Source organism: Sceloporus occidentalis, unplaced genomic scaffold (assembly GCF_023333645.1).
Source record: "Sceloporus occidentalis isolate IW3139 unplaced genomic scaffold, rSceOcc1.0.p SCAF_2, whole genome shotgun sequence".
In the NCBI taxonomy this organism is placed as follows: domain Eukaryota; kingdom Metazoa; phylum Chordata; class Lepidosauria; order Squamata; family Phrynosomatidae; genus Sceloporus; species Sceloporus occidentalis.
In genome coordinates this window covers 47,302,165-47,327,261 of record NW_028316982.1, presented here as the reverse complement: position 1 = coordinate 47,327,261, position 25,097 = coordinate 47,302,165, and the positions used below count along the sequence as shown (strand labels likewise).

Genomic DNA, 25,097 nt, shown 5'->3' with positions numbered 1-25,097 from the left:
TGATTTATTTGAACAGTTAAAGATTCAAAGTGAATTACTATAGAGATATTCCAAATCAACTCCAAAGATACAATTTCAAAATGTTATTCTAGATCAACACATAATTACTTGAGATCAACAATCTGAGAGGTAGGCAACCTGGCACCATCTCGCTGTTTTGGAGTACAACTCCCATCATTCTCAAATACTGGCTATGCTGACTAGTATTATAGTTAGTATTATACTCCAAAATACATGTAGATCATAGGCTGCCAAACCCAGTATTGTATAATGCTTGATAACATGACTAAATAAGCTGCAAAACATACAGGTGCTAACAATGAATTTTCTGACATATACCATTAAGTTTTAGTTGTGTTTTGAGTGACTTATTTAAAAAAAATACAGGCAAGCATCTTAAGACTAGTGTTAAAAGGCAAACATACACTATAGAGATAGTCGTCCCGTTTTTACAGATGACTGTTTCTCTCCACAGACCTTTTTTTTTTCTTTGTAGGACCAATTAGAATATTTTGGAAATAATGAAAAATTATAGAGCTCCATTGATAAAGTTTTTCTGCAATTCATGATCAAGTACCTGTCAGGGATAAAATGTACTTACCAAACTAAATTTCCTCCTTCCACAAAGTTTATGGAATTATAAGTTTAGCAATCACAACAATTTTGTTATCTCCCTCTCCCACTGCTCAACTGAGCAAAATGATACATCTATGAAGATCAGCTGGCTGATCAAATAAGGAACATCCAATGCTAACACAAAGAGATCATGAACACAGAGCCATGGAGAAAGAAGAAAAAGCGCTCAAGTGAACAAAGTCTATTTACCAAGAGAAAATCTAAATCCTAGAACCCCCTTATTTAGGTAATGGCACTTTTATAGAACTGAACAAGATGACACTCCTAATCACTGAAAAAATTATGGTTTCCTCATGACAAACTAGCTCAATACACTTAATTATGATATATGAGCCTTAGCATCAGTATGCTAAGTTTTTGACAGAAGTAAAAGCTCATCACCCACACAACAGAATCATAGCATCTGTAGAGTTGGAAGAGTCCACAAGGGCCATCCAGTCCAATCATCTGCTATGCAGGAACACACAATCAAAGCACCCCTGACAGACGGCCATCCAGCATCTGTTTAAAAACCTCCAGAGAAGGTGACTCGAACAGCCCTTACTGTCAGGAAGTTCTTCCTAATGTTGAGGTGGAAACTCATTCCCTCTACCTTGCAACCACTATTCTGGGGCCTATTCTATGAAGCAGCAGAAAACAAACTTGCTCTATCCTCAACATGACACCCCTTCAAATATTTAAAAAGGGCTATCATATCGCCTCTTAACCTTCTCTTCTCCAGGCTAAACATATCCAGCTCCCTAAGCTTCTCTTCATAATAATTCCATGCCTCTTTGCTATTTTCTTGAGAGCCCTTCTCAGAATTGTTTGGGGACACTATATAACTACTGTTAATAAACATTGCAAATTTTTGCTTACCAAACAATAAAAGTGATTTATCCAAACTTTTAACACACTTCTATACATGTGTCATATTGATTATAAAATAAAAAGCACATTTCCAATCATTAATTAAGTCAAAAGTACCACATTACATCAGGAATACAGAAGTGGTATAGCCAATGATATAGCCAGAAAAGAAAGGGGGGGAAAAGAATCTATATAACTGTCATGCCACAGGCTTTCAGAGCATTCTAACATCAATGGGGCTCTGTCTTTTATATATTCATTCCTCTTCACTTGATCTCCCATTTAGACAGCAACTTTTGTGCCATGTCAGCAGATACAAATGCAAAGGTAAACAAGTGCTGTGACACTGGAAATTAAAAAGTGTTCAACAGCAAACTTTAATGGTTAGCATAGATTAGTCAGACACAAGGCTTGTGCAGCTGTTTTTCTTGTGCTGCTGGAATTTTACACACTGTTATATTTTTATCCACTGACCCATCTTCATCACCCCTTAACTATTAGGCCTGGCTTTTCTGCAATGATTGCAGATAGTTAGCCACTGCTCAACACATGAAGTGTAACAGCAGTTGTCAAGAAATAAAATCACAATTACGTTCAAGAAATAATCAAGTATAGTAATAGTGATAAAAACTATACGGAGATAAACTGATAATACCTTTTTTCTCCATGAAAATATATATTTAAGAGTATGTGGTGGTGGTGGGGGCTTTCCAGAGTATTTCATTATAGTGATATACCCGAAACACAATAGGAGGGGAAGCAATTTGATCCCAACACTGATGCTTATTGTATCCATAGGATAATGATGTCTGTTCATTACCATCTGCCCAAAAACTTAGGTTGTTTGAAGAAGAATGCACTGGAACATAACAAAACATAATAGTATTTGTTTTTACATTTTCAATCTTTTAGCAGTTTTACACCTGAATTTTAAGCTAAGTTGCAGGGCTAAATTTTAAAAGCAATATGAATCCAACTGTATTTCTTGTCATTCCAAAACTCATTACAGTCTTCCCTTTAAGGTCAACAGAAAGATAAGACAGGCCTGCAATAAAGCTGAAACACAAATAGCAATACTGAACTAAAAATCTAAATACATCCCAAGGGGACTTTATGTTATATGACCACTACTATACATTTATTGCAATAGAATACCTTAATTTCTCTCAATGCTACAATAATGAGATTTTCCCCTGATTTCAAGACATTATGGGTATATGAATTATAGTGAATATAATCACAGATCCATCATTTCTTCCAGTATAACCTCTATAGATGAGAAGACTGAACTTGACTATTTTGGGAGAAAGATGGAATATTAGTGCAACAAATAAAATATTCCCAGTGCTTTGAAATTATGCAGGATTTCAGAGAAAAGAACTAGATGTCTGTGCCATGTCTGACGTCCTTAAAGAAACTGAGTTGAATAGGCAACATGTCTTAGAGAACACCAAGTTGATGAATTCACTGCATTCACAGCCAGTCACCTGCAAGAGATCCTGTCAGTTCAAATCCTTTTACTCAATGCTAAGACTTCACAGAAAGCAATAATGGGGGCTAATATTCTAATGGACAGTTGTCTAAATGAGCCAGTATGCTGGAGATTTCCATAATGAAATATAAACTGCAAGACAACTGTGGCATCATCACCTCATCGTGTATGAGACACATCATGGGCTTTTGTGTGCCCAGTGACAAAATATTTACCCAGATTGGGTATGAAGTGAGAAGCAGAAACACTGTCAAAGAACACCAAAGACAATACCTATAAAGATGTCTGACTGGTTGCAAACCTTTAGGGAACCACTCAAGCTTGCAAGGAGTAAGCACATTTTTACATCCTTGGGAGATTTACCCAGCACAAGGAGGTTTCCTCAGCCTTCACACTGACTGGCTTGATGCTTAACAGGATTGGGAGAAGCCCCACACCAACCAGTTTAGGACTGTTCCCACTCCAAAATTCTGGTACATTGGGAGGCAACTTAACCACCTCCAAAGCTAAGTATGACATCATACTCAAAACATACTGCTCTTGTTTTGGCCAAATAAAAAGGTGTAGATCTCCAAACATATTAGTAATAAATACCTATATGAAGAAATATGGTTAAGTAGCAATGTTGTTGTCTATGATATTATAACTGATCAGTGGAACAGTGATCAGAGGTAAAATCTGGTAGCACTGAAGGGGAGATGTATGTTACATCACAGAACAGGCCGTAATAACAGCTACTCGTCCAAGCTTTAAATGTTAAGCTGGCAGATGGCAATGCTGACACAATGATAGTATTCAGTGCCTTTGAGACTGCTGGTCATGGTTATCATGTGGCCACAGTTGGCAAGGATACAGATTCACTTCCATTGTTTTGCATGCAAATTCAAAACAAGTAACCTTCCTGTTGAAGTATGAAATAAACAGACCAGAATACCTCCATAACTCACTAACACATACACATACACATACACATACACACACACACAGAGAGAGAGAGAGAGAGAGAGGCTAGAAGAAAAGGATTCTCATGTCCTTTCTGTTCATACTGCTACTGACCATCTTAGTACACCAATGCTGTTCAACCAAGGCAAGAAAGAAACAATTGTTCTTGAGAGAAAGACTTAGAAGTGTGTGTTTAGGTTGCTGTACCCAGTGATTCTCAACCACTATATCCAACAAGACCACAGGAAATGCAGAAATAGCCTTAAGATTTGCTATATACAATGATGAGACTCTGAATGAAGAAACGGATTGACAAGCAACTCCATCCTAATGTTCAATATAAGAACATTATAACTTTATGATGTTCAATATAAGAACATTATAAACATAACTTTTGCTTCTACAGAAGATATATGCAGTATTTGGCTTCCAGAGTCTTCTGTGGACTCTACAACCAATTCAGTGGAGTCAGGCTCATCAGTGGGGCAGTTAATGCAACTATTAACATTAAAACCGCTGACACTTTCCCATAGCTTCTTAAACAAATTATCTGTGGTTGTACATCTTCATGTACTGCTGCAAAGAATGACTGATATGACACCAAAGGGTGTGAGCTGCTCTGGCAACTCATAGAGACAATACAGATATTCATGCCAGCATTCAGACAACTAATGAATTAACTGACAATATACACCATAAACAAGTCACATTCTCTCAGTCTCTGAGAAAGGCAAAAACAAACCCACTCTGAACAAATCATGTCAAGAAAACTCCATGATGTTCACCTTAGGATCACCATAAATTGGAAACAACTTGAAAGCACACAGCACACACACAAACACATATACTATGCTTCCACTTATTCTACCTTGCTTGAAAGTCTTTTGCAAGTTTCCTGCATCAAATGACGCCTTAACCCTTACTCAAGGCCATAAAATTTGTATTTATTGTAGACAGTGTAACTGTCCGCTTCTGTAATATATAAACAAATACTCATAACAGGATTATACTTCTTTAACTAATTCGAAGACTAACTATTTGTGGTATATACACATTGACTTACATGTTCTTCTACTCCTCTCTCCCCCCCCCCCCCCCCGGGTATTAAGAGGTTAGAGCAATGTTTAGCCCACTAAAACAATGAATTTTAATTTTGGAACAAAAGAAAATATATGAAACAAGTTTATAATGAACAGATAACATGAGCAATGTGGTGGCCATATTGGAACTAGCATAGTTGAGATTTTAATATGAATTTATAAGAGTATGTATCATGCAACTCTGCAACAATTGCCTATGCAATTTGTCCCCAAGTTTGACAATCTTACTGGACTATTTGATATGTCAATATGTCTTCATTCTGTTAAAATAGACTCTTCTTCTATGTTTTTCAAACTTTCATAATATAATGCACATAGTATAACAATCAAATTCTTTACACAACTAAAAAATATTAAAAGTAAACTACCAACCCACATCATCCATTCAAACATCTAATTTACTCAACAGCACACTGTACATCTTTAGAATATATCACAGTAACAGGTAACACCTAGCAAGCTATTTAACTGAAATATGTAACAGAACAATTAACAAACTTGTATGCCTTCACATGGCCAAGGGAGGTAAAAGGCACTAAAAGACTTCCCATGGAGAGTTAAGCTTGATAATAAAGAGAATCTTAATAATCTTTATTTTAAGCATTTATGTGGAAAATAGTGGTATGATTCAAACAAAAGGGGAAAAGGGAAGCTGTCTAGAATCACATAATGTTAACAGATCAAAGTAAAGCTCCATCTTTTTTTAAACTGTTACTGCTGCTGCTACAAGAAGAGTGACTAAGCAGTAAGTTGGTGATCATAGTTTATAGATCACAGAGTTGGAAGAGACCACCAGGGCCATCCAGTCCACCCCCTTGCCATGCAGGAACTCACAATCAAAGCACTCCTGAGACACAGCCATCCAGCCTCTGTTTAAATACCTCTAAAGAAGGAGACCCTATCACTTTCTGAGGGAATGCGTTCAACTGTCAAACAGCTCTCACTGTCAGGATGTTCCTCTTTTTTCTTGTATCTTGCATCCATTGTTCCAGGTCATATTCTCTGGAGCAGCAGAAAACAAGCTTGCTCCATATTCAGCATGACACCCCTTCAAATACTTAAACAGGGCTATCATATCACCTCTTAACCTTTGCTTCTTCAGCTAAACATACCTAGTTCTTTAAGTCTTTCCTCATAAGACATGATTTCCAGACCTTTCACCATTTTGGTCGCCCTCCTTTGGACATGCTCCAGGTTGCCAACATCCTTCTGGAATTGTGGTGCTCAGAACTGGACACAATATTCCAGGTGAGGGATGACCAAAGCAGAATAGAATGGCATTTTTACTTCCCTTGATCTAGACACTATATTTCTATTGATGCAGCCTAGGATTGCATTGGCCTTTTTAGCTGCCACATCACACTGTCAACCCATGTTCAACTTGTGGTGTACTAGGAGTCCTAGATCCCTTTCACATGTAATCTTGTTAAACCAGGTGTACCCCATCCTATAGCTATCCATTTCATTTTTTCCTACCTAAGTGCAGTACCTTATTTTTTCACTGTTGAAATTCATTTTGTTAGTTTTGGCCCAGCTTTCTAATTTATTAAGGTCATTTTAAAATTTGATCCTGTCCTCTGGGATATTAGCTACTCCTCCTGATTTGGTGTCATCTGCAAATCCTGGTAGTTATGCAACGTTTCTAACAAAACTGAAAGCAATTAAGTTGGAGAATAAGAGATTAATGATAATAGGGGAGAATCTGGAACATGTAGCTCAAACTGGTAAAGCTGGAGGGCAAAATGAGAAACAAAGCCTAGAATTATGAAGATCATGCTGTGCTTCATGTTTCTTTTCCCCTAACTTTGCACCTCTATCAGACAGAACTCAATTCCTTCCCTACATAAGCAGGTAGCACAAGCAGTTCTCACTTTGGAAGCCTGCACTTTTCACCATGTCATGTGATGCCACCTTTTACTTAGTTGATACAGTCAAGCATAGCACAATGGGAAAAGTGATATGCTAATCAAGATACTCCAAAGTAAAGGTCTGCAAATTCATAGAACTAGAATTTACCAGAACCCCCATGCAAGGAATTGTGTATAAAAATAGTTTACTTTTTTGTGTTTCATGGACAGCAGGAAACCATCTGAATAACTATCTGTAAGCTGTTCTGAGAGCCTTTAGGACTGAAGAGTGGGATATAAATGCCATAAATAAATAAATAATAACTATGGAGTTTCTGTTTTATGAATTAGGAAGGGATGTCTATGGATACGCCCCCCTTCCATGCCTTCATCAGTTCAGAAAGTCAATGGTTTTAAAAGGGACTGTACTTTAGGTCTGTTAGGAAGTTTCAACTTGCCTAAGGTGTGGGCTTTCCAATTCAACTCAAGATCACGAATGTTACTTGCCTGGTTGCTTGCGGCATGTAAAGTAGGAGGCTTTTGTAAATTAGTTCTTTTTCTCCTCCTTACAGCCATCAGTGAGATAAAAATCACATACACTGGGAGCAGGCAGATAATAAACCTTTAAGAGCTTGCTTGCAATGATGCTTTCAAAATTTCTTATGGCAGTTACATGGCCTTCCCGTCAGGTTCTAAAAACCAATTAAAATGGTATGTGGCATGCATATTCATTAAAGTCCAAACCATACTGCAGAAATAATCCAGCAGTTTGAGAACACTTTAAAACTGCACTAGCTCAGTGCTAGGAAATCCTGGGAACTGTAGTTTATTGTGGCACCAGACCTCTCTGATAGAAGTGGCTAAATGTCTCACAAAATTACAGTTCCCAGAATTCGCTAGGATTGAGCCAAGCTAGTTAAAGCTGTCTCAAACTGCATTATTTCAGCAGTGTGTTTTGGACCTAAATCTCCTTCAGTAGGAACAGCTGGATGGGCCTCATTTAGAATGTTTATTTTGTAGAATATCCAGTTTGGGATGCAGGGCTTGTTTGGTGGTGTGTGGTAATTCCTTAACAGTGAACTCTTAAGCTGTTATATGAGCCATCTCATACATTATTCTAAATATATACATTTTATGTCTATCATCCTCAACACTTACAATTTTAGTAACCACTAGCCATTAAACAACTTCATGCAAACATTTCCACATGAGCAGTGGCATTTTTGATATTACACTCATCCAGATTCTGATCCCTCTCTTCACAAGACATCTTTGTATTACACAGAGAAACTCAAAGAATTCTTTGAACTAATGCAATCTATATTTGAAGGACTGGACTTCCTTGATCTCCCATCCATACATTTCATTTTTAGTCTTCCCATAATAATTAACTTATTAAGCAAAGCAGTCACCTCAGAAAAACAGTTGATCATAAAGTAAGAATAGATTCATATATACATTTATGTATGCAAAACAAAATGTCAGCACTTTACTATAAAAGTCACAACAGGAATTAAAAAACAAGAAAACAAAGATTTTGCAGAATATTTGTAGTCCGCACTCGGTATCCATAGACTTGTCATCCACGGATTCAAGCATCCGTGATGGCAAGCCCGTGTTGTCTCCCAATGGCGGCACATGAAAGTGGCTGTGCCACCATTAGGGACAGCCCCCTTTGTTCCTAGTTACAGCGCGTTCACACCATTAGGGACATTTCCAAAGCCTTTGGAAATGACTTGAAGCAGGGGAAGTCACACTCTCTCAGCCTCAGGTGAAGGAAATGAGACCCCCCGCCCCGAACCTCTGAAGGTGGGAAGGGGCTCCTTCTGGCTGTCCAAGTAGCCCTGCACTCACCTCCCACTAGGCTCAAAGGAGAAAACAGATGCTCTTATTCCTCCCTTCTCTGGGCTGCCACACTGCCATTAGAGGCAGCCAGGCAAGGCAAAAGGGTAGTATTTCCCCCTTCAGGACCCCCAAGCTTTAGACAAATAAGAGGAAGGAAGGGGGTATCATGCCTCAGCACCTCCCCTGGCCAGGCCCTGAGAAGGGGGAGAAAAGAGGGAGCACGGCAAAGGTGGTGAAGGAGGGCCATAAAGTCCCAGCCTCATTACCACCAGGGCCCCCCTTCTGGGCAGCAAAGTCCAAATATAGATTGCATTAGTTAAAAGTCCATCCACTGCCCCAAAAGGACACCTGAGCTCTGCCACTCATCCAGGGCTGTTGCCCTCCAAGGCCTAGGGGTCTCGAGGGCTCCCCGTCCTGTCCTCCCTTTCCAAGCTCTCCAGCCCTGCTGCTCACCTGCTCTTGTTGTTTGTTTTTGTTTGTTTTATTTATATACCGCTATTCCAAAGATCATAGCGGTGAACAGCAAGTAAGCTAATTAGCAAGTAAGCTAATTTGCCCCCAACAGTCTGAGTACTCATTTTAGCGATCTCGGAAGGATGCAAGCCTGAGTAGAGCTTGGGCCCTTTTGCTGGTCTTGAACTCGCAACCTTGTGGTTTTGAGTGAATGGCTGCAGTACAGGCATTTAACCACTGCGCCACCAGGGCTCCTCTTGGTGCCCAACTGACCCTCCAGGCTTCGCCTTTGTGCCCTTCAAGTGCTTTGGGTGTGGGTCTGAAATGGATCCCCCACAGCTACCGTGGGTCGACTATAATTAGCCTTAGTCAACAAAAACCAGTATTTGTTCATTAATAAATGTACTTACATTCAAATTAATATTTTGGCCAATGAAGGTTTTATGTTTTCACTGCAAATCAACTGAGAAAGTTTAACTCTCGTGTGTAAAATAACATAGCTTTTACATCTCTCTGCCATAATGTGAATACTTAAATCACAACTTTTACAGGCAACTGATCTCTGCAGCTCTCAGACAGGAGAACCATAGATAAAAAGGTATACTTTGAGTCACTTTCTGAATTCCCTTTGATAAGGTATAGAACAGAGTTTCTAATTGTATTGAGGTATTCTGCAGGTGCCTTTATAAGGTATCTCCAAAATACCTCAGTACAAATACAAACTCTATTCCTTCTGGATTGGAAAAAATGTAATATTAGACAAATCTAATATTATGCAGAAATATTAATATTCTTCCAGCTCCACTTGTGATATTCCTCCACTTCTGTAAACTAGAAATAACAGTCGGTGTCTCCCTGGAATGCTTGGCATCAAAAAGACTGCATAAATGAAATTTCTTAATGATTTTAAACATCCTTAATGGTAAATACCAAATGCAACTGAATTTAATATAGATTGAAAACAAAGTTTATTCTTCTTTCCGGCTGCTGAGATGTCACAAATAACTGATAGATATATATTTAGAAAAGAGGTGGAGGGAAGAGAAGACAAGTCCGCTTGTAGCTGCTGAGGCCAAAAACCCCACTGCAACCCAGGTAACTATGAATGTAACTGGCAGTCTGTGTTCAGGAAGCAAAAGTGCCATTTGGGAGTCTTCGATGTTAGAAAGGATACCACAAATTCCACATTGTTTCAGTATTTGTTATTTTTAAAGCACATGTGCCAAAATTAGACAGATTGCTTCAAAAGCACCCCCTGTAGTTGAACTACACAGTGCATCTCTCTAGCTGTGGATGAGGCAGAATTTCTCAGCTTCCCTAGACATCCTGGAGCCAGATATCCAAGATGCAAATAGTACAAGTTTCAAAGCAAAAACAGTACATTCTGCTCTGCCCCACAACAAACTATCATTGGAGTTATACAGTGTAGTAATTCAGCATTTCTTGGTTGCCTAGGGCAAATAACCGCCTCTAGGCAACAAGTGTATCTTCACTAAATACCAAACTGCTGACACGATAAATGGAGCCACTGTGTCCATTCTTACTGCTGCCCCATTATTAAATCTGTGCGTAATAGAACCCATGAACAGCCTTCCAGTGGGAGTCTGGTCAGGTAACTAAAGGGCACCAGAATAGGATGAGAATGGACATAGGGAAATAAAGTACAAGGCCAATCATCCCTGAGTTTTCTGTAAAGCTGCACAAGTACAGTCTGCTCTCCCTATATGCGGGGGATCCGTTCTGGGGAAGAAAAAACCGCATACGGAGAAAACAGTGTATGCTCAAGTCCCATAGGAAATAATGGGGCGTGTGTTTGCAGCGGCGCAAGTACGCACCCCATTATTTCTGCCTGGGCTTTCCTTCCACATGAGCTCAAAGCTGCGGAAGGCAAGCCCGCCTATAAGGAGGGCTGACTGTATGCTATATAAGCCCTCCATATCCATGGACTCTTCATCTACGGACTGAACATGTGTCTGTGTCTATCTGTCTGTGTGTGTGCGCGCGGGCTTAAATTCCAAAAAGCAAATCTTGATTTTGCCCTTTTATATAAGGGATACCATTTTACTATACACCACTGTATATAATGAGACTTGAGCACCCATGGATTTTGGTATCCACAGGGGGTCCTGGAATCAGATCCCAGCAGATACTGAGGACCCACTATACTTAGAGACCTTCATTTGTAGCACCCATAAGAACTGTGACATGTTACTTAATCAGCTTCCAGGCCAACATACACAGGCAGATGACTTCTTCACATTATTTCTCTGAATAATCTGTCTCATAAAAAGAATCAAATGGTACAAGCCACTCATGATCTGATGAGGACCAAGTCAAAAGAGGCAACTTTCCAATTTACTAACCTGGGGATCTTTTCCAAATAAATATTAAGTTGCTCTACCTCTCAGGAGTTATTTAGCAGTGGATTCCTGCATAGACAGGGGGTAGAACTAAATGGTCCACAGAGTCCCTTCCAACTCTATGATTCCTAGATGAGTATATTGAAAATACCTGGCTAATTCAGCAGCACTGCATACAAAAGCATCAGTATATATGTTAATATGATCAGTTGTTGGCCAGTGTAAGTGCTTTAAAAGTGTTTAGTTCTGAAGCAATTTTGAAATCCAATATGTCTATTCAGAAATATGCCCCAATTCAAGGCGACTGCAGCCTTAGATATCTTAAACGTTCAGCTCATCCCAAACTTGAGGAAGCCTCTTCAGTTCTGACAGCTCACAAGGTTTTTTAAAATGCCTATATTAGATATGAGTTAGTCTATTATCTATCATCAGTATGATATTATGATCTAACAGCAGCAGTATCTGAATGTACTTCATATGATGTAAAGCATGGATCACCAAACAGCAAAACAGGTAGCACAGGCAGAACAAGTTTGTGACCTTCACAGATAGGTATAGGAGGGCTCGTGTCCCTGCCTATGGTGTGTTACTCCTGTTCTGCAGCTAAAACTAGAGGATAAACCACCCGTGGCTAGGAAAGTTGCTAACTTGTAATTACTCTATTGAGAATATGAATTTGGCTAGATTATAATGTTTGGGTGCAAGATGACTTAAATGTCATTTCCATCAGAAATACATCTCCAGTTCAGAATGTACGCTTGTCTGTGTACAGAGTGCTTTTAAAATTATGTCCATTTTTAAGGACTGGATTCCAATTCAAGCCTGAACTTTTAGGGTCAGGAGTGAATATAATCCCCCCCCCCCAAATATTCTCAGAAGATATTACTGTTACGTAACTGTTTCCAAACAGAGATGGGAAGACCCTGGTCATCATTGCTGGGGCGGGGTGTACTAGAGTACAGTATGTCTAAAACTGTTGTTGTTATGTGTCTTGTTAAGTGTCTTCTGATTTATGGCAACCCTATCACGGGGTTTGCAAGATTTGTTTGTGAGGGTGGCATTGCTCTCCTAAAAGATTGAGAGGGTGTCACTTGCCCACAGTCACCCAGAATGGGGATTCACCAAACACCCTAACCATTATACAGTGCACCCGTGTCATACGCTGGGAGCCGCGCTGGAAAGGCTTCTCCCGCGCCCTGGAAGAAACAATGGGGCGCACCGGGTGAACGAACCCCATTGTTTCTAATGGGGCTTGACTGTATGCGATATTTCCCTTACGCGACAGGGTCCGGAATGGATCCCCGCAAATGGGAAGAGCCAAGTGTACCACACTGGATCTCTGTTACAGGTCCTGATTTCTGGAACACTTGTCAAAGGCTCTGGCCACCATTACCTATGAAACTGTGAAGCTAATTCAGTTTGTAGGAGTGGTGAAATATGTGCATACTACTGTAATAACTCTCAAACATACAAAAGAAGATACTGCAGTCATTTAATTGTTATTTAAATTCTACTAAGAAGCTTTCACTTTCTAAGAAGGGCTGCTTAACTTCATTCATGGTAAAAAAAGAAGAAGAAGCAAACAAACACTTTCCTACACATTAAAAGTGAACATATGAGAATGCATTTTTCTTTTATTTCCTTACAATTCATGTCTCATTTTTATTTATAAAATATCCTCAATACTGCATCTGAAAAAGTTCACAAGGTATATTAAAAATGTGAATTTAAATTATTAAAATAAATTTCTTACAATAAAGTAATTCAGTGCTTTAAAAAAGGAGACAGAACTGCACTATGTGTTAAAAGCTCAGTGAAATAAATGGGGCTCAGCAGCTGAAATGTAAGTCAACCCAATTTCAGTTCTTCATTTTAAACCTTGTAACCAACATCTTTCAACCAAAACCCCTTCAAGTCTCATCTATAAAAGGCCTGTTCTCCACAATAACCTTAATATCCATTATTGATAGGAAAAATATTGTGTTTGATCCAGACTAATTAATATGAAATGAAACTAATGGTACAACTCTGTTATTACAGAAGCCTATACAAAGCAGCAATGCTGAATCTATTAAATTATTTGGATTAAATTCATATTGTTTGAATTTTTAACCAACTAAAAAGGTACCTCTGGGTAACGGATCAGCTTATTTTTAATAATTATATAGTCTGTTGTTGTTCAGGGTCTTCGTCATTTCTACTTAAGGTGATCCTAAACCCTATCACAGGGTTTTCCTGGTAAAAAAATTGTTCAGAAGGGTTTACTTTTGCCTTCCTCTGAACCTGAGAGTGTGTGACTTGCCCAAAGTCACTTAATAGTTTTCCATGGCTGAGTGGGAATTCAGACCCTGGTCTTCAAAGTCATAGTGCAATGCTCAAATCACTACACCACACTGGCAATTATATAATTCTGGACTCAGCCTGAATCCAGAGAAAACGGAAGTACTGGTGATAGGCTCTCCTGGCCCGGGTAAGGAAATTTTTCCACCTGTCTTGAATGGGGTCACGCTCCCTGTGAAGGACTCTGTTCGCAGTCTGGGGGTGCTCCTAGACTCGTCGCTTCACCTTAGCTCTCAGGTGGATGCGACGGTCAGGAGCACTTGTTATCAGTTTCGGCTGATACGCCAGCTGCGTCCCTTCCTGGGCCGGGGGGACCTTGAAACCGTGGTACACGCTCTGGTAACCTCTCGATTGGATTTCTGTAATGCGCTTTACACGGGGCAACCCTTGTACCAAACCCGGAAGCTTCAATTAGTGCAGAATATGGCTGCTAGGCTGGTTACTGGATGTTCCAGGGCCAGCCATATAACACCAGTATTGAAAGATCTCCATTGGCTGCCTATTTGCTTCCGGGCAGAATACAAGGTGTTGGTTATTACCTATAAAGCCCTAAATGGCTTGGGCCCAGGGTACTTGGAGGACCGCCTCTCCCCATACAGTCCGCCCCGCATTCTCAAGTTGGGTGGGAAACATCTTTTAAGAGTTCCAGATGCTCGATTTAATTCATCCCGGAGGGCATTCTCAGTTTCGGCCCCTCAGCTCTGGAACTCTCTCCCCCTCAAGCTCCGTACAGTTACCACCCTTGATGGTTTTAAGAAGAACCTGAAGACCTTTTTATTCCACCAGGCTTTTCCCCCATGAGCCTGCTGGCATCTTTCTTCCTCCCCTGGCAATGTAATTGGTGGATTCCATCTATCCAGCCATTTGTATGGGGTTGTTTTGCATGGTTTTAACTGCTTTAATTGTTAACTGTTTTATTGTTTTTTGTAACTGGGTATTGTGTATGTTGGGGAACTGGGTTATGATGTTTTAATTGTTTTGTTTGCTTGTTGTGCACCGCTGTGATCTTTGGAATAGCGGTATAGAAATAAATTATATTATTATTATTATAATCTCCAGATTACAAAACTATTTTAAAAGAGATATGTCACTTCTCCTTTTATATAGCAAAATGTCTACTCTAATCCAATCAAAATGTCTAATGCCTTTTACGCTGCCACATGTATGCATCATCTAAAAATAAAGAATAAATACTTTTGGTTTCAGAAACAGTTTTTACTGCAACAAATTTAATCAATTACAAGTAATATAATTAACAGGTTACAATTTCTTTAAACAACTTTTTTAATTAAAATTTTATTAATACATTCTAAAACAAAACATGACAACAAACAGTACACCAAATCAACAATAAATACAGGCAATAGCCCAGGTAAGGCCCTGAAAGTTATAGATAAAAGGTGTGTTCAGGGATTCTGAAAGACATCTTTCCATAAAAATTTAGCTAAAATTGGGGGATGTCTAGAGACTAAATCTTACGGAATGTATTCAATAAATGGGTGCCAAATCTTATGAAAGGTCAATCCAGAGTATAAGCCTCTCACTCTGTTGTTATTATCTGCCATTTTCTCCATTAACCACAAGTTCCAGAGTCTAGTCCACCATCCTGCAATATTCAAATTTTCAGTTTTCCAGTTCCTGGCTATCTCAAGCCTGGCAACAGCCAGAAGCAAACTAATAAGTTCTTTATGCTGCAGTGCTTTATTTTCGTTCATAAAAATGGATAACAGGCGCAGGAGTGGGGATAATTGTATACTTTGTTTAGTGATCTTGGAGATCAGTTGTAAAATTTCTGTCCAATACTCATGCACTAAGGGACAATCCAGCCACATATCCCCTACCTTCACAACCCCTCCAGCATTTTGGATTAGCATTGGTAGACATACGAGCCAATTTGACTGGGGTGAGATACCACTGATGGACCATAGAATCATAGAATCATAGAGTTGGAAGAGACCACAAGGGCCATCCAGTCCAACCCACTGCCATGCAGGAAATCCGCCTCAGTTTGAAGACCTCCAAGGAGGGAGACTCCACTACACTCCGAGGAAGTGTGTTCCACTGTTGAACAGCCCTTACTGTCAGGAAGTTCCTCCTAATGTTGAGGTGGAATTTCTTTTCCTGCAGCTTGCATCCATTGCTCCGGGTCCTAGTCTCTGGAGCAGCAGAAAACAAGCTTGCTCCCTCCTCAATATGACATCCCTTCAAATATTGATAGTATTCTCTTTAAAGGCAATGGACCTAGTTTTAAATGGTAAATGAGTCTATATATTTTCCCAGGTCTTACTATCAATCGAAAGGGAAAGTTCTGCTTCCCATCCTGCCTTATGAAGCGTTGAGTTCCCAAATGTTTCTTCTAGAAGACAATTATATATGCATGCTATTTGGCCTTTAGAATATATAGCTGGAGAGACGCACATGTTTTCAAAAAAGTAAGTGGGCGAGGATATCCCTGTATCTAAAGCAGTTTCTTTAAGAATAATTGTATCTGTATTATTTGATACCAGTTCTGATGACCAGGGCCCAGAGTATTAATTAGTTGCTCTGTTGTGATAGTTGTCCCATTGTGGAACAGGTCCCTAACTGTATACAGGCCATAAGCCTCACAGCTTCTAAACTGTATTTTTCTGGGATCTGAAAAAGAGGGTGAGGAAGAAAAGGCCGTAAAGGGGAAGGGTAGGGAGCCAAGAGATGCCTCCATTTCTTCCACAAAACCAAGGCAGTGAGCAAAAAAGGGTTATTACAAAATTTAGTGAATTTATATATAGATTCAGAAAAAACCTGACCAAAGGTAGCAGGGGATGCAGTGTTAACTTCAATGTCTACCCAACTGGAAAGACTATTTCTACTAATCAACTGGGTGATCTGACTTAGCTGAGAAGCTTGAAAGTAAAGATCAAGTTTCGGAAGTGACAACCCTCCATATCCAGTTTTAGAATGCTTGACCGCTTTTGGGAAGCGTGGGTGTTTCCCATTAAAAACTAGGTAGTCCACTAACTTGTTCCAGCATTTAAAGTATGAGTTTGGTGGTCTCAAGGGAATCGTTTGAAAAAAAACAATAGTTTTGTCGGAATGAAAGATTTAACTAAAGCAACATTGCCCAAAAGGGAGAAATGAAGTGACCTCCAATGGTCCAATTTTGATTTAATCCACATAGTGACTGGATTATAATTGTGAAGGACAAGTTTAAACAACTTTCAGCCTTAATTTACACATTTGTTTTCGAGATTCACTACAAGGGAAAACAGCCTTTCTGGAAACAGAAATTGAAGTGGTAGTATATTTTACATCAATTTGCCTTTGTATAATAAATTTAACAACATTCTCCTTTCCATAGAGCACTATATTTTGTTGTTATCCACCCTCGAATCTCTCTTGACCCATGCACTATATACTTGCCTATTATAGCTTTTAAGTGGAATCTTAAGACTGTGATACCCTAGAAATATTCCATTATTTTCCAGAATTAATCTGTTTGTTTTATGTTGCACTACATACGATTATGGTATGCCGCCCCCTAGAAGAGTAGTTTCCAATCTTGGGTCCACAGATGATGGACTACAAATACCAGAACCCTAAACCTTTGTCATGATAGCTGAGGCTTCTGGAATCTGAACAACAACAACTGGGAAATGTGGCTATGCGGTCATGGATGTTTGATGTAAAATGTTGTTAAATTTATTATACAAAGGCAAATTTAGGCATGCACTGTGTATAAAGTAAAGAGATGTCAGGAGCACTCAGACTGGAATGTTAAGAGTTAATGTTGATTGGTATGGGGATTTGACTAAAGCTGGCGAATAACAGTTGGCAGATCCCTGTTGGCATAGTCAGTTGGGATAGTTAGAAAGAAGTGGGAGAGAATGGGAGAGAAATGGGAGAATGAAGGGTTTGGGTTGAGAGAGTCAGTCAGGTTTAGGAATTAATGTGTGGTGTTTAAAGGTCCAAATTAGTTAGGAGTGGAGTATAAAATGCATTTTAAATGTATTAAATAATCAGCTTTATTATGTTCAGGTTCTGTTAACAGTGTACAGTATATGTTTTTGGCCTCTGGGAATGCCAGACACTATAAAGCTTGGATTCAGACATGGTGTCTGTGGTGGCAGCAGTGAATAAACTGAGGTAATATCCAGTGGGTATAGAAGTTTCATAATATGTCACACCTTGAGGGCATCTGGGTGTGACCACAGCAGAAGGGCAGGATGAAGTTTTTACACTGAGGACAAGGGGACATCCTAACTCTTGGTGGTTAGCAGTGTGACTTGTGGAAGGCTTCACATTTGGTAATAGCAGAGGTTGAAGAAGAACCTCACACCTGGTGGAAAAGCAGTGAGATAAGTGCTAACAGCTGTCTTAGAAACTATGTTTAGTATAACAAGTATAGCCTTCAGTGCAAAAGCTTTTAGTATTAAATATTTATAGATGAAACAATGAAGTTTTAAGGTACAATCAACTATGTTTTTTAAAGGGAAGCCAGTGGGTGTAATGGGGCACAAAAGAAAATTACATCTCCTCCACCTTAAATAGAGCTCACATGTTTGAGAAACTGCGGCAGGTATTTCTGCATAAATTCAGTGACCCTCTCTGTTATAGCTTTACTCTGAATCTGGTCATTTATGCAACATGAAGGGAATGATTTACCAGGAACATAAATCAAGGCTTAAAGCAGAAAAACCTCAATTAAAAATGCTGATCCAGTTTTTTATTTATACGTCTGTAACAATAATAAATAACATTGATTTACAAGTTAAATGGTACCTCAGCACTATGCTTTGCATGCATTCATTACACTAGGAGGGCATACCTATTCCATGTATTTGAGCAATGTTTCATTAATCAAGCATTCAGATTTTCAGAAAATGTAACATGTACCAGTCTTATAGGGCTTCAGTAGTACATATCAAAACATGCCTCCTCTTCAGATTCCCTTGCCTTTAACAATAGTTAAGTCCAGGTATTAAATCGGGTTAAGATTACTTTAGTAACGCTACCAAGATGCCCTCTTAACTAACCTTTTCACTATGGGAGGAATTCAATCATATATATAGGTGGCCCAGCTTCAATCTAAGACGTCAAAGATTTGTAGAAATGCATAGTTCAAGTCACTATAGGATTTTTTATGGCAATGTTGGAAAGTCATGGCACTGCTTAAACACAGAAAGCTTTTACTTTAGCTGATAAAAATACAAACAAGCATCATACATACATTAAACTATATTCGAATTAATATTGCAACACATGAGTGGATCCAGTTAAAACAAATGCACAATACATAGGAGAATACAACATTTTCAAAATGAAGGTAATGTCAGATTGAGCCAGTGTGACACAGTGGTTTGACTACTGGACTATGACTCAGGAGACCAGGGTTTGATTCCACAGGTTGGCCATGAAACCCACTGGGTGAACCTTGGCAAATCACATATTCTCAGCCTCAGGGGAATGAAATGGCAAACATCCTCTGAACAAATCATGCCAGGAAAACCCCATGATAGCCTTAAGGTACCAGAACCTTAAGGTCACCGTAAGTTGGAAACTACTTGAAGGCTCACAATAACAAAGTGTCAAATTATGCCATTCCAATTCTCAGGTATCAAATGTCCATTTAGTTATCCCAAATGCCAGTACAGTTCAATAACCAAGATGGTTTTATATATGGCATATAAGGTAGGAACTGCTACAGCAGTGCCAGCACAACACAATGGAATCCTACCAAGGCAAATAGGAACCTACCCTGTTTCACTACGCCTACTATACCATTTTTGCGAGTTATATAAGAATTGGGCTGAGGAAGCTCTGCATTGGCTTAAATGTACTTTGTCACCAGTCGTAACCCCACCATATCCATATCACTTTTGATGGCAAGTGACCCATTTGTGAAACAAATTAGATTGCATCTGGTGACATCAGATATTGCCAATGAAGTGACAATGGTGAAGCCACGTTTGCTTGTTTCAGCACAAGGATGAGGTGTTGGGTACAACACCATGAGAAAAGGAACCACAAAGCTGTATTGAAGGACTGACCACCCTGTACTCTTTCATCAGTTCCCATCCTTCAGTGGGAACACACTTATGCCTCCTGAAACTTTTTAAGTTCTTTGGCATTGTTTTAATGTGCTTCATCCTTAGATCCTTTGTTACATGACCGTAAGTCTTACTCTCGACTTATCCGTGAGTCATATCAAAATCCATAATTTTGGCCCCCACAAACCAGCCCTCAATTTATACGTGAGATTGACATAGTTGAGTATATATGGTAAGTTAAACATATAGCAAATTAATTTACCTGAACTCACATTCATTCCAGTGAAACCACAAGATCATATAAAGTCAAACATCAAGCCTGAGATCTCATTACAGAAGAACTTCTCAAAATACTTCTGTTTTTAGTATATGCCCCAAGGAATTCAAAGACAACTTTAAATTCTGCATGCACATATGTGCTCTCTAGTTATGAATGAGAAAGCAACAAGAGTATAATATATTTAGCATCATCCAGATCTGTACTATCAAGAGATTCTACTGCCAAGTTTTTAAAAGCTTCTTGTAGCAAGGTTCTGTATAGGAGGCTGATAGCCACATGTGTGAATTAAAATAGTGAAAGAATATAATTTATAGTAAAGGGGGGGGGGGCTTGCAATGACTTAAGCTCAGTTAAAGAAACTGTCAACAAGAGCCTAATATATTTGCACTAGTGTGCCTGCCAGACGTAAGCCAGTATGGTGTAGGACCTTGAGCTGACTGACTCTTGGCCATGGAAAACCCACCAGGATACCCTAAGTAAGTCACATTCTCTTCAACCTCAGAGGAACACAATGCCAAGAAAATCCTTTGATATAGTGACTAGGGTTGCCACACTGAAAAATGAAAACAGATCCTATACTTTTGTTATGCAGAAGAGGAAGTAGTGGAAGATATTGCTTGTAATGTAACCAAGAAGCAAGCAAGAGCTGCTGAAAATCTTTCTTCTACACAACCAGTAAAGGTACAGAAGTCCTTTCCGGTTTTCACTCTGGTAAACCTAATGGTGAGACTAAGGCAAATCTAAACTGGAAACAACTTCATGGCACCAACAACAGCGTCTGTCAGTAACCTCATACTTTGCGACCTTGAGCTAGAATGGCAATTCCATATTAAAGAAGCCTGATTCCAAGACCTCTAGTAACCTTAGCTGTGAACAATAGTTATAAAGAGTAGATTTATTACAAACTGATGAAAGTTAGTGATCAAAAAATATACTGCTTTTAAATTAAGTCAAAAACACAAGGCAGAAATAATCCAGTTTGAGACGGCTTCAACTGCCCTGGCTCAGTGCTAGAGAATCCTGGGAATTGCAGTTTATTGTGTCAGGAGAGCTCTCTGACAGAGAAGGCTAAATGTCTCACAAAGCAGTTCCCAGAATTCCCCAGCACTGACCAGGGCAGCCAAAGCCGTCTCAAACTGGATCATTTCTGCAGTGTGCTTTGGACCCTTATTGTTCTTTTTAAAGCTAGTTTTAACTTTAGAAGAAAACTTTAAAAATTATAGCACAGCAGTAGGTTACATCTGGCTCTTCTGCAATTATGAAGTTTGTTATGATGCTAATAAGTCAGAAAGAAGTAGGAAAAACAGCACATACACTGTCAACATCTATTTTCTGAATAAAACAGCTATTTTCTGGATAAATCCCTTTGGGGTGGAAGTGTCAGGTGTTGCAACAAAACAGTCTTCAGACAATAAAGCCTATTTCATAAGATCTGAAGCAGCAGGCTTTAGCTTTTGAAACCCTATGCCATATGCTGTATATTTGTTTTCAGGTAATTTAGTTACATAACCTTAAGCATACTGGTGATCCCACGACTAGACTTTAAAGAGGGAAAACTGTAAGTACATATACTTCCCATTATATAAAACCTAAAGTACTGTACTGAGCAATCATTACTAGGCCTGCAACCGTAAGGTGAAGACTCACAGAAATCAATGAGATATAGTTTCAGTCTAATTTAAAATCCAAGTCTGATAGGTCACAAGACCTCCATCTCCCAAAGAGGCATTGAAAAAGTGTATAGGATTAAGCTGTAAAGAGCCAGACTTTTCTATGTATTTAATAAGTAATGTCTTATATTAATTTAACACTACGCAGGTGCTATTTATTCTTATCATTAATATACACAGCACTCTTAAAAACTGGAGATACAGGCATCACAAAACAATGTCAAGGGGAAATAATAGTATGATTAGTATAATTCAGTGACATTCTAGTATTACAAATGTCTACCATTTTAGAATGCTAAAAATCAAAAACCCTTCCCTGCACAAGCAAACGTTTCATATTAGGGACCGAGACATTATAGGGAGGAGGGGCATTTTTGACATAACTTTACAGAAACAGGCGTAGCCTTACATCTATGAGCAACTCTTAAGAAACCAGTTTCATATAACACTGGAATAGCTAATGGGGAAACAGCAATAGCAGCGGCTTCATTAGATACCGCTTCATACCACCCAAGCAGTCTCTAAGCGCTTTACAACTGTAAGCTAATTGCCCCCAACAAGCTGGGAGCTAATTTTAGCCACCTCCTGGGAAGGATGCAAGCCTGAGTCAAATAGGCTGAATGTCTCTTATACAAAGGTGTATATGGCATAGAAAGTGAATGGTTGTACGTTTTTTAAGTCCAAATGTATCCACACAACAAATATTTACAGGAATACCACAAATATGACCGCTATAAAAGCAACAGACTGAAGAGCCCTTGGGTGAGCCTGGCAAGCGAAGCCATTCAGACACACCTTGAAAAACAACACTGAGGGTCTATCCAGAGCAGCGTTCCATGAGGCACCAGAAGACGTTACAAATCTCTGGTTATTAACTGTTAAGTTGAGACATACAACTAATTAATGAAGTAGAGACAATGAACATAAGAGCCTGTCTTAAGCTGTGTGCAATTGCTAACTATATTCCACTACCATTGGAAAAAAATAAGATACTTATCAGAGTAACATATTGGGATAATATCTTCTTGCTATTCAAATATCAAAGTACTGTTTTAGAACAGATTGTGTAATAAGTGAAACCATCCTGAAATCTGCCCAATGAATTGTACAATTTTCAGTAAAAACAGTCATATTTGTGCTGAAAATTTTAGGATGCATTGGGCAGATTTCAGGATGGTTTCACTTATTACACAACCTATCCTAGCTCCAATAACAACTTCTTCTTGCTTTCCAGAAAGCTACAGAAGCTAACTATTTCAGTTAACTGCAAGCTGGGACCCAGTTCACTCAAAGCTGGGGACGTTTTATGAACTTTGTCGTCCTTGTCATCTTCAGTGACAAACAACTGTGATGTGGCAGACAGAACGGCTAAAGCTAGTGTCTAACAAAAGTATAACCCCATTAAGTCTGAATCCCACCAAGGTTTATGGGCTTAGCTCCAAACAGAGTGGATTCCTTGAGTCAACAAGACTTACACAGGCGCTACACTTCCTGAGCCTTAAGGTTAGTTCATCTAAAGCCTTTCAATTCATATTTACATCCATATGCTTTGGTTGAAAGACGGTATCCCCGTGGCCACAGGAGGATTAATAGAAGACCTAAGTTTACTACTGCTGTCTTGGAGAGTCTATCGCTCCATGAGAGTTTTATAACGTAACGATCCAGGAACATCCCTGTATTGAATTAAAACAGTAACATCTAACATCCACAAAACAGAGATGCCTTTATTGAGGCAACCAAAATGCTCCAAGGTTGCTGCACATGTATTGTGTGTATTGTGTATGTCGCTTGGCCCTGTAAAAGTAGCACTGTCTTGTGGGATTTGGGGCGTTATTGGCGTTTGCTATATAGCCAGCAGAGCTATCCCTGGATACGTCTTCTGCATCAAAACAGTTAGATCCAAACATTATGAACTCTGCCTGTTTAGTTTTATACCATACATACATATAGATATAGATATATATCTTGTCCCTTTAAAACTGTACCTATGTCCTTTTAATCTAAATGTATATTGGATCTGATTGTTTTAACTGATATGGTGCAGTCTGTTCATTGCTGTCGCTCCCCATCTCGATCTATGGGCAGAGATAGGCAATGACTAATTACTACTAGTAGTAAAACGAACAAAGCGTAGTCCTAACAGGGTACTGTTGTTCTTAGTGCAATATTGCAAGCGTGAAAGGAAGCGTCCATAGCACACTGTTTTCAGGGAGCATCTCAGGCCCTTTCCCCATAAACGCTATAAAGCGAAATCAGAGATGGCCAGCTCTGAGGCCGCTTTAACAGCCCCAGGGAATCCTGGGAGTTGTAGTTCATTGGGGCAGCGGAGGAGCTCTCTCTGGAAGAGAAAGCAAAGACTACAGACCCAGGAGTTCTTCGCTGTCCCTGCAGCCTGTCTCGGACCTCCTTTTCGGAGCCACATTTCCGGCTTGGAGTCCTTTTTCTCCCCTCCCCTCCCTTCCTCCCAAAGGCTCCGTAAGCAAAGGAAAGCGAGGGCTCCCGAACAGCGCTGAGGCGGCTAAAGCGGAAAGAGCCAGACTCAGGCGACAATTAAAGCGCTTCCAAACCGGGTTATCTCCCCAGTGCGTGCGATAGACGCACCCGGCGGGCCTCCCTCCCTCCGTGTCAGACTCGGCCTCCGCGGCCAACGGAGCACCCTTCAGGCCGCAAGGCCTCGGGAGGGCACAGTACCTCCTTCTCCGACGACGACGACGCCTCGAACAGCCGTCTCTCCTTCTTTCTCCTTCTCCTCCTTCTCCTCCTGCGCTGCTCCAAGGCCTCTGCTGCCTGGCCCCTCACTCCCTCCCCGCCCCGCGGTCCTGGCTGGCTGCGCAGCGGCCCCTCCGCTTCCTCCTCCTCTCTTCCCTTCCCAGCCCCGGCGCCGGAAACGGACCGACGAGCGGCGCAGCCAAGAAGAGACCACCGCAGAAGCTGCTGCGCCGCTGCTGCCCCCTGCGGCTGGGAGGAAGCATTGCAGCGGCCTTCCTTCCTTCCTTCCATCCCGGGTTTCCATCCTCAGGGTTAAGAGACTGCAAATAGGATGGTGGCCCACCAGGCGCTGCCTGCTTTCGGCCCGCGTTCCAGGTTCTGCTCTGGAGCAGGGCTAAGGAGCCTGGGTCGCCATTGGCCCGAGTGGCTCAGGGTGGCCCCAGGGCCTCCTCTGCAGGAGGAGGAGTCCCTAAAAGGTCCTCCATTGTGAGCAGGACTAAGGACGGACATTTGACCAGGCAGCTGCTCCTTCTTCCAGGCTGTGTCCT

At 40.1% G+C, this 25,097-nt stretch overlaps 1 protein-coding gene across 1 annotated transcript in view; it reads right to left on the bottom strand.

The window, feature by feature from the left end:
- The window catches only part of LOC149318236 (calcium-binding protein 39), a 59,960-nt gene extending 35,291 nt beyond the window's left edge, over positions 1–24,669 (bottom strand). Inside the window, exon 1 of the mRNA XM_089509277.1 lies at positions 24,532–24,669. The gene's annotated coding sequence lies outside the window, so the exon portion shown is untranslated. The remainder of the gene's footprint in view (positions 1–24,531) is intronic.
- Positions 24,670–25,097: the final 428 nt, after the last annotated feature.